Here is an 11,024-nt window from a genome sequence, read left to right on the forward strand (position 1 = left end):
AATCTTGCCCTTTTTTTCATAACAGTAGAGCTTGGACTGCATCCAACGAAGCTGAAGGCTGGAAGCTTCAGGGCAGACAAAATAAATAACTTTGCAATCCGACTGGGTTGCCCCAGTCACTCAGGGCAGCTTCCGATATATGTAAAAACATAATAAAACGTTAAAACATTCAACACTTCCCTAAACAGGGCTGCCTTCAGATGTCCTCTAAAGGTTGTATAGTTGTTTATTTCCTTGACATCTGACAGGAGGGTGTTCCACAGGGAGGGCGCCACCACCAAGAAGGCGCTCTTCCTGGTTCCCTGTAACTTCACTTCTTGCAGCAGGGGAACCACCAGAAGCGGGATCTCGGTGGATGATGGGGGGTGGAGACGCTCCTTCAGGACCTCTTTGCAAGGTGCATCATTAAACTGTGGAACCCGCTTCTGCAGGAGGCGGCGATGGCTAGCAAGCTGGGTAGCTTTAGAATAAAATCAAGCAAATTCATGGGTGATAAGGCCATCGAGAGTTGTGATGGCTATGTTCCTTCTTCACTGTTGGAGAATTTGCTCCCATGAGATTCCCATGTATCTAGGAGTCTTGGTAGACCACAAACTTGACATGAGTCAACAGTGTGATGCATGAGTCAACTTGGATGGAAGATTTGCAGAGGATAGGAATAATCAGTGGTTACTACCCAAAATGGCTGGTCTCTGCTTCCATCGTCGGAGCCACTGTGCCTCTGTATAGCAATTTCTAGAAACCACAGGTGAGGCAAGTTCTGTTGCGCTCGGATCTTGCTTGCAGGCTTCCCTTGGGGGCATCTGGTCGGCCACTGTGAGAACAGGATACTGGACTAGATGGGCCACTGGCCTGATCCACAGGGTTCTTGCATACCCTCCAACATTTCTCTGATGAAAATAGGGAGGTCTTATTCAACAACAAACAACAACAACAACAACAATAATAATTTTATTATTCATATCCTGCCCATTTGACTGGGTTGCCCCAGCCACTCTGGGCGGCTTCCAACATAAATGAAAACATATTAAAACATTTATTTATTTATTTTAAAGAAAACCTCTCCTATACGGGGCTGCCTTCACTTGTCTTTCAAAATATTGTATAATTTCTTATCTCCTTGGCTTGCAAGGGGTCGCACGACTCCATACCCTCCAACATTTCTCTGCTGAAAATAGGGACATCCTAAGGAAAAGCGGGACATTCTAGGCTCAAATCAGAAACCAGGATGGCGTCTGTAAATCCGAGACTGCCCCTGGAAAATAGGGGAACTTGGAGGGTCTCTTCTTGTGTTCAGAACTGGTGCTGCAAGCTTCCAGGAAAGGGTATGTCTGTTTGTGTGTGTGTGTGTTTAGAACTGTACAAATGGTTTTCTGGGAATCTACCGCCTTTTTCTTTCCTTTTTCACTTTTAGTCAGTGTCTGCTTTTTTCCAGCAGGCACTGCTTGTACATTTGTAAATAAAGCAACTGCGGTCGAGTCTCCTGTTTTTACTCCTCCAAGCGAAAGCAAAACCGGTGGTCGCAAAACTGGTGGTGCTTCTCCCCCTTGGGAGGGGAAGCGGGGAACGTGCTGCCTTTGCAGGGAGAGGTTACGGGTGGCTTAATCGGAAAAACCGGGGCCCGGAGCCAGCAGGGCTGATTTCAGCTCAGGGATCGGCTCCTTCCCAGGGTCAGGTCAGAAGTTTCCATCGCTGGTGGGAGCAGCCAGGCTTTGTTTAAGGAGGCGAGCAGAGCAGAGGAGGAGGCACTCCGCAGACATTAATCTTGTCAGGAGGAGAAAGGCAACTATGCTCTCACTCTCCGTGTCACAAAAAACAAGCAGCTGATCATCCTTGCCATGCCTGGACCAGTTTCTGGTGTCCCAGGCCCAGCAGAGAACCTCCCCAGGTTTGCCTGGCCCTCTCAAGGTGGCAGGGGATGGGCGAGACTTTGGCATTTGATAAGAATCAACTGTTAAGACGTTTTGGCCTGGCAGGAGATGGCTGCAAATTCTAGCATGGGCACTCAGGGTGGCTTCAGCAGTGCATAATTATTATTATTTTTAAAAGGTTTTTTATTATTTTCCAATAAAACAAAATGAAAAGACAACATTACACAAACATAAACACAATAGAAACATAATACATAATAGACAATAAACAAAATACAAAATACAATAAACAAAATACAAAATACAATAAAAAATCACATACAAACCTTACTCAACACCTATCTTTGTTTTTTTCCTCTTGTCTTTAACTTCAGGGGACTTCCCCTGTTCCCTCCACTGCCTTTAAAATTATATATACTCTTTAGGTAACTTTATTTCTTTTTCAATTAACCTTTACCAAATCTCTTAATAATCTTTAAATTTACTTATCCAATATAAATCTTCCCTTATATTCTATATCTTAAAATATTCTTATACCATTAAATCATTCACATCACAAATTTCTTCTGAACAATTATATCTCACATTAACCTGCTAAAGCCATTTCTTCTAATTAATTCTGCTCAAATACTCAAACATTCAATTTTACACATCTAAGTAAGTAGTCCTTAAATTTCTTCCAGTCTTGCGACACCGTCTCCTCCCTCTGGTCTCGGATTCTAGCGGTCAGTTCAGCGAGTTCCATGTAGTCCATTAACTTCATCTGCCATTCTTCCACTGTTGGGATCTCTTCACCCTTCCAGATTCTTGCCAATAAGATTCAGCAGTGCATAATTATAACTATGGAACTCACTGATGCAGGATGCAGTGACAGCCACCAACTCGGGTAGCCTTCCTTCCTCGGAGGTTTTAAAGCAGGAATGCTTTAAATGAGATTTCCTGCATTGCAGGGGGTTGGACTGGATGACCCTTGGGGGTCCCACCCAATGCTAGGATTCTATGGTTCTGTGATTTCTGACCTAAACCGAGGCTTCTTTTTGGCCTGGCATGTGTGGATGGATCAGCTGGTTAGAGCGTGGTGCTGATAATGCCAAGGTTGCAGGTTCGATTCCTGTATGGGACAGCTGCATATTCCTGCATTGCAGGGGTTTGGACTAGATGGTTGTCAGGGTCCCTTCCAGTTCTACCGTTCTGTGGTTCTATCCCTGGGACAACCCCAGGCTAGCTCTGCCGCCCGCTGGAACAGGGTTTCTGTAAACCGTCAAGAGTCTTGTTATTGTTGGAGTGGAACTGTAGCCTCAATGCTTCTCTCCAAAATTGCCTTCCATTCCTCCAGCCTCGCAGCGCAACAGATCCGGCCGGCTTCATGCACCCCAGGCATGGAAGGGCCTCTCATCCTAGAGATGCCTGGGCTGCTTCCCCCCAACCCCACTCACTCTTCCCCACCACCACCACCGCGAAAAGGAAAATATCCATGTTCTCATCCGGCTGTGGGAGGTGAGAAGGAGTGGGTGGGGGGGCCGGGAGGAGAGGAAAGGAGCACAGCTGCCTTGATGGAAAATTGGCAAAAGGAGTTCGGCAGAGTGGAAAGAGTGAGGTCTAGCTCAGAAAAATGCAGGGCCCAAAGGGAGCAAGTCAGGGGGGAGATAGCGGCTGGGCGGAGGGGGAGGCGAAGCGGATGTGACTGGGGTGGCTAACCTTTTTTGGCCTGAGGTCCGCCAGCCACCTTGGCCCATAGCTGTCAACCCTGCTGTTCCCCACTGCCATATACATAACTGTCAACCCTCCCTGCTGTTTCCCAATGCTATAATAAGGGAATTTCCTGCAAAAAAAGAGGAAAAGGTTGACATCTATGCCTTGGCCAAACTGCTGGGAGCCGCAAACCGGCAACAGGTCTGACCCAAAGTGTATGTGCTTGCATGTACAAACCAGGCTGTCTGCATGCACGCCATACCTTTGAAGCACCCCCACCACACACACACACACAAAGAGAACCATGTTACAGCACCCAGTGGTGCTACAATTCCCAGCACCCTTAACAAGCTCCCGTACTCGGGACTTGCTTGCCCCATCTTCCGCGTGACGGCCCTTTGGATATTTGAAGATGGCTATCACGCCACCCCGGTTTCCCTTGTGCAAGAGACCTTCCCGGCGGATTTGCGGCCAGGGCTGTTTTGATTTTATCGTAGCTACTTATCGGGGATAAACCAGGGACGTGTTGAAGCAGCTAAAACAAAGCGCTGGCAAGTGGCCCGACGAACCATTTCGTTGGGGTTGGCACTGCTCCAAGCCTCTTCCCCTCTGGTCACGGCGCTCAGCCTGTTGTAAGATCGATTCCCATCTTGGATGGCTATTGAGGGCAGCAGCTTCGGCCGCAGAGAGAGAGAGAGAAGCCCAGCTGGTTGCTTGCACACAGGACCGGTGCGCCCTAGGCGAGACCACCTTCTGGCGCCCCCCCCCCCCGCCAAAGCCTGCTTTAGCAGGAGGTGGGGAGTGGAGAGGCAAGCAGCAGTTTCTCCGCTGTAGCGGAGAAGCTGCTGCTCGCCCGTCCCGCCCCCCGCCAAAGCCTGCTGGGGTGGTGTAGGGGGCAAGCAGCACCTCTCCGCTACAGCGGAGAAGCTGCTGCTAGCCTGCCCCCCCCCAAGCCTGGCCAGCGCCCCATCCATTTTGGCGCCCTAGGCAATTGCCTAGTTCGCCTTAATGGACGCACCGGCTCTGCTTGCACAGGGAGAGTGCGGAGCAAAGAAAGTGAGTGCCAACCTGACACTCCCACAGAGCTCCTCTTCTCTCTGCAGCCAGGTTGCATGCCTTGCAGTAGGCTTGCCTCTTCTTTTCAGTCTGTTTCATCCTTTATGGAGGCAAGAGCCTATTGACTTTGAGCAGCGTTTGCAAACCTGGTGCCTTCCAGCCAGTGCTATTTTTCGGGGGGGGGGGGAAGGTGCCAGAACTCACCACGAACGCCTCCTTTGTTATAATGGTGATGGCGCCCACCTGAGAATACCCTAAAACTTGGTATGATCTTCCATTATCTGTCTTTGAAGAAAAAACGGGCACTACAATGCTAGAAAGTCATTTATTTGGAAATTCTGCTGGTTTGCTTAAGAGCTGCAGTTCTTTTCGCTGCTGTCGACAAGGCAGAAGTACTGTTTGGGGGCGGACGGGGTGGAGTGGGGGATTCCCTGGTCCCCAATGAGGTAAAACTGGTTACCCGTATATACCCGAGTATAAGCCGACCCAAATATAAGCCGAGGCACCTAATTTCCCTACAAAAACCTGGGAAAGCTTACTGACTTGAGCATAAGCCGGTTCACCTTTGCCGCTGTGGAGGAAGAGGAGGAGGAGGAACGAGCAGCCCTTTGGGCTGCTCCTTCCTCTTCCTCCTTTGCTGCTGTGGAGCTCACCCCATCGCGGGGTTTCGAACCGCCATTCTTCTGATCAGCAAGCCCTAGGGCTCTGTGGTTTAACCCACAGCGCAATGTTCCCTTGTGTTATACAGAGAAGGCTGGGATCCTGTCCTGTTTAAGCAGGAGCCAGGGAAAATGAGCACCTGTGGGGTTTTAATACTTCCTTAACTGATAGGCTTTCTGCCTTCTGGGGTCTAAAGTTTGCATTTATGTGAGCAGTTCAGGAATGGAACAAGCTGCCTGGGGAGAGTAAAGAACCGCCGTTCTTGTACGCTTCTTAAGGAATGGTTGACTGGGGAGAGCGGGTGGCGGCACGAGCGGAGAGAAAGGGCTTCTTTCTCACCACCCCCACCGCGCGCCTCACTCGAGTATAAGCCGAGGGCAGCTTTTTCAGCACAAAAAATGTGCTGAAAAACTAGGCTTATACTCAAGTATATACAGTATCTCCCACTTGGACTACTGCAATGCGCTCTACACGGGGCTACCTTTGAAGGTGTCTCTGAAACTACAACTAATCCAGAACACAACATTGCCTCCCATCCGATGTCAAGGAGATAAAGAAATACACAACACTTAGAAGAGATCTGAAGGCAGCCCTGTTCAGGAAGTTTTTAATGTTTGACATTTTATTATGTTTTTATATTATGTTGGAAGCTGCCCAGAGCCGTGGGGTATAAATATTATTATTATTATTATTATTATTATTATTATTATTATTATTATTAAGGTGGGGACTTGAGGCAACCTCAGCAACCTCAGACATCCATGGAAAAGGAAAGGAAAAACAGAGACAGTTGGGGAATGACAGCAACACCCAGGTCCCTCCACGGGCTTCAGCCTGGCAATTTCACCCGCTAGCTTCCGTCTGAAATGGGGTAGAGATTTGCGGTCTGTCAGTGAGGACAATACTGAGCAGAGGTGGGTTTAGGGCAGCGGAAGCCTAGTGGGCGCTGCAGGGCATCGCAACTGTGACGTAGTGGATTGAGCAGAACAGAAGGCGAGAGTAGGGTGGGGTGCCAAATTCTGAGCTCTTACAGGGCACCGCTGAGATTTCAAATACCAAAGTCCAGCCCTTTACTGAGCAAGATGGTGCAAGGCTCTGACTCAGTGCGAGGCGACTTCTTCTTTCCACTTCAGTGGGACTTGTGCGAGAGAATTTATGGGTGGTTTTTTGTCCAATGGAAAGAGCCAGGAAAAAGGCCAGGCCTCAATAAACAAAACAGAGCCAACGGTCCTTTGAGCCTTTTTATCTCTGCTCTTAGGTTGAAATGTGAAATGATGAATCATCCCTTCTAGGGCCTTAAAATAGATCGTTGGACTTTTCATTTTTTTTAAGGGTGCTTTTCGGAAGAATCTCCCTCTCCCTCACCCAGGTTCTGCGTCCATTCAGAATTTTGATGGGGTCACGACGACAACAAGTCAAGAAGAGGCAAGAAACGGAAAGCATCGTGAAGAGGATGTTCCAGGAGCATGGAGAGGGGACCGGTCCATTTCCAAACTGGAGAGCTTGGAGAGTTTTGCCTGTTCTGGGGGGATGAATGTAAATATGGCTTTGAAATTGTAGGACCAGCAATTTCCAGAGGCCAGCCCATTGCAGCAAGTGCAGGAGGATTCGACAAAAAGCCCATCTAGTCCAGCATTCCCTTCTTACAGTGGACAACTAGATGACCCCATGAGATGCCCACGAGCAGGACCCGGGTGCAACAGCACTCTTTCCTTTTGTAGGTTCTAGCAACTGGTGTTCAGAAGCATAGTGCCTCCAACAGTAGAGGGAGAACATAGATATCATGGCTTTGTTGTCGTTCAGTCGTTCAGTCGTGTCCGGCTCTTCGTGACCCCATGGACCAGAGCACGCCAGGCACCCCTCTCCTCCACTGCCTCCCGCAGTTTGGCCAAACTCATGCCAAATATCATGGCTAGCATCCTTCAATATCCCTCACCTCCATGAATTTGTCTCATCCTCTTTTAAAGCCCACCTAGGTTGGTGGCCATCACTGCGTCCTGTGGCAGTGAGTTCCGTAGTTTATGCACTGCAACAGCACTCGCCCAACTTGCGATTCCCAGCAACTGGTCTTCAGAGACACACTGCCTCTGACATGGGAGGCAGGACTTATCCATCATGACTAGTAGCTACTGAGAGCCTTAGAATCCTAGAATCCTAGAGTTGGAAGAGACCACAAGGGCCACCCAGTCCAACCCCCTGCCAAGCAGGAAACACCATCAAAGCATTCCTGACAGATGGCTGTCAAGCCTCTGCTTAAAGACCTCCAAAGAAGGAGACTCCACCACACTCCTTGGCAGCAAATTCCACTGTCCAACAGCTCTTACTGTCAGGAAGTTCTTCCTAATGTTTAGGTGGAATCTTCTTTCTTGTAGGTGGAATCCATTGCCCCGTGTCCGCTTCTCTGGAGCAGCAGAAAACAACCTTTCTCCCTCCTCTATATGACATCCTTTTATAGATTTGAACATGGCTATCATATCACCCCTTAAGCTTCTCTTCTCCAGGCTAAACATACCCAGCTCCCTAAGCCGTTCCTCATAAGGCATTGTTTCCAGGCCTTTGACCATTTTGGTTGCCCTCTTCTGGACACGTTCCAGCTTGTCAGTATCCTTCTGGAACTGCGGTGCCCAGAACTGGACACTGTATTCCAGGTGAGGTCTGACCAGAGCAGAATATAGTGGTACTATTACCTCCCTTGATCTAGACGCTATACTCCTATTGATGCCTTTGTGAGCTTGTCTTTGTGAGTTAGTGGTCATCACGACCATTTGTGGAAGCCAGTGATGGGATCATGCCAAGATGCCTCCGCCTCTCTTAATAGAAGGTTGGCATTCAGGATAGACAAGCAAACATGGCCTGCGGTGTGAATCCACAAGCCCTTGGCACCTATGAAGTCGGGTTCATGAAGAGTTGAAGGAAAGGAGTCACTCTGCAAGCAGATGGAGCCCCGATCCGCTGATAGCCACAGACTTCTGAGTAACAGGAGAGGCTAGATTACATTACACCGAGAAGCACAGAGGGATAGGAAACGGTGACACAATTTGCGTGCGTGCACACAAACACAACTGTCTTGCCAGCAACCCAGAAGGGGGGAAGTATTCCGAAAGAAAATACATATTGCAGCCAATATTCCAGAGCTCCTTGGCTCCCGTCCAGCTATGTGGAACATTTGATTTCGTTTACAAGGCAGTTTCACTGGGAACTACGTCACTCGGGGTTGTGCCACAAATGGCACCCAGGTAGATCTAGAGAGGAGAAGGTCTCCGAGAGCGGTGGCCAGAAAGATTCACGTATTGGAAACGGAGCCGTGCGCCGTCTTGTGGGAATCTGCTTGTGTGAAGCGGCTTTCTGCATAGCCTGCCTGGCCTATTTCAGCCACACGTACGCGACTCCTGGTCTCGTTTTGTGGCGGAGGGAAGGCAGTGATGTGCTTGAGAGTGCTTAAACTATGGGAAGCCTCACACAAATAGCTTCTCACGAGGTACAGCACCCAAAGGGTTTAATTGTTCCAGCGGCAATGAGGCATTCCACTCGTGCGCCACTCAGCCCAAGGAAGAGTCTGTGAAATGGGTTGATGGTTGTGGCGTTGCTCATTCTTGAGGTTCATCTTTCCAATGAACCCAGATACATATTTCAGTTACAGATGCCAAGGAAATAAACAACCTTATGACTTTTAGAAGACAGCCCTGTATCAGGAAGTTTTTAGTGTGTTGTGTTCTACTGGGTTTTTATAATTTGCTGGAAGCCTCCTAGAGTGGCTGGAGCAACCCAGTCAGGTGGGCATAATAATAATAATAATAAATAAATAAATAAATAAATAAATAAATAAATAAATAAATAATTATTGCAGCCTGCCACTGAAGTCTCTGTCTTTCCCCCCTTGCAATCTGAGGTTAGGGAAGAGCATGTGATAGTTTGGATGTGTGGAGGCTATCCCTCATTATTGTATCCAATAATGTTGGGAACTTGTTCTGCTGCTGTTTTTCACACACACTTTCTATATTATTCTGCAATTATAGACTCTAACCTACAAAAAAGTATTAGTTTTATAGCATTGTTTTCTTGTATTCATTTTTTTTTGGCTTGAGTTTTGCTGTTACTTTATAATCCACACCAAGCCTTCAGAATAGGAGGAAATAAAGTACTAAATAGTCTGACTATGTCACTGGGCAAACTCACTTCTGTTATGTTAGCATTTAGTGATCTTTTGGGCTTGGCAGGCACTCCCAACTTTTTTTTTCTTTCATGCTCAGTTGTTTCCAAAAGGTTGACAAAACAGGAGCCTATCCCAAAATTAAAACAACACCAATGGGAAAGAAAAATGCAGATTATTTAACTCCACAGCACCCAAACACAGGCAGACCCTCTGAGTGCCCCTATTTTCCAGGGACATCCCTGATTTAGAGAAGCTATCCTGGTTTCTGTTTCGATCCCAGAATGTCCCACTTTTCCTTAGGGCATCCCTATTTTCATTGGAGAAATATTGGAGGGCATGGAGTTATCCGACTCCCTGTCTGAAGGCAATCCTGTACAGGGAAGTTTTTTTAAAAAAATGTTTAATATTTTATTATGTTTTTATATATGTTGGAAGCTGCCCAGAGTGGCTGGGGCAACCCAGTAAGATGTGTGGGGTATGAATAGTAAAATTATCATTATGGAATGGGACGTCCCTAATTTTCATCGGAGAAATGTTGAAGGGTATGCACACTCTGAGGTTGGGATGGTCTCTCTTGGCATCATGACTGACCGGTCCATGCTGTGGGTTTGTGCTGCCCTCTGGAGGCTATGAGGATTATCAGAAGATCATCCCAAAGCAGCCTTTGCCAACCTGGAGCTCTCCAGATCTTTTGGGAAACAACAGCCGCCGGTCCCAGCCAGCCCAGCTACAAACCTGCAGCTGGCCCTGGAAGGGAGCCAGTCTTGGCCACTGTTTTCTTCTCTGTTCCACATCCTCTTTGCTGTCACTTGATTCACCAGCGATCTTGTGTTGCGAGTGGTTCAGCTGGAGACTTCCAAGCGGAGTAGAGTGATCAAACGCCCTTGGTTGAGATAGTAATGGCAGAAGAAGAACCGAAAGGGAGAAAGTAGGTCCTGAGTGACCAAGAAGTGTCCTTTTTCTCCAGTTCATCTCCATCTCCGTCTCTCTCAGGCTCCAGCAGAGCTGATCAGACACAAGCATAGCCCTTTGTGTGTAGTTACAGGTAGGTAGCCGTGTTGCTCTGCCATAGTCAAAACAAAATAAAAAATAAAAAAATCCTTCCAGAAGCACCTTAGAGACCAACTAAGTTTGTTCTTGGTATGAGCTTTTGTGTGCATGCACACTTCTTCTGATTTTTTGAAATTTTTAATTTCCCTTTGTGTGTGTTTGTGTCAAGTGGCAGAGGAAAGCAGTTCTTGGTGGAAAAACTGCTGCCCTAACCCACTTCCAGGTACAGATTTTGAAGCAAATTTGCTCAGGACGCCTACAATTCAGTCTTAAACTGATCAGTTGAAAAATGGAGATCAGCGCATTGTAGTACCATAAAGGCCAGCAGATTTAGTGTGGCATAGGTTTTCATGGACTAGCGATACTTTGCTCAATACATGAAGTGTGTGTGTAAAAGTAAAAGCCCTACTGGACAAGTCCACCATCCTGTTTCTGGTCAGTCAGATCCTTCTATAGATACGCAGAACATAAAGTCAGGAACCATCCACCACCGGCATCCTGCTCGAATACGGTGGCTATCACAACCAATAACCATTAGCAGA

Source organism: Lacerta agilis, chromosome 6 (assembly GCF_009819535.1).
Source record: "Lacerta agilis isolate rLacAgi1 chromosome 6, rLacAgi1.pri, whole genome shotgun sequence".
In the NCBI taxonomy this organism is placed as follows: domain Eukaryota; kingdom Metazoa; phylum Chordata; class Lepidosauria; order Squamata; family Lacertidae; genus Lacerta; species Lacerta agilis.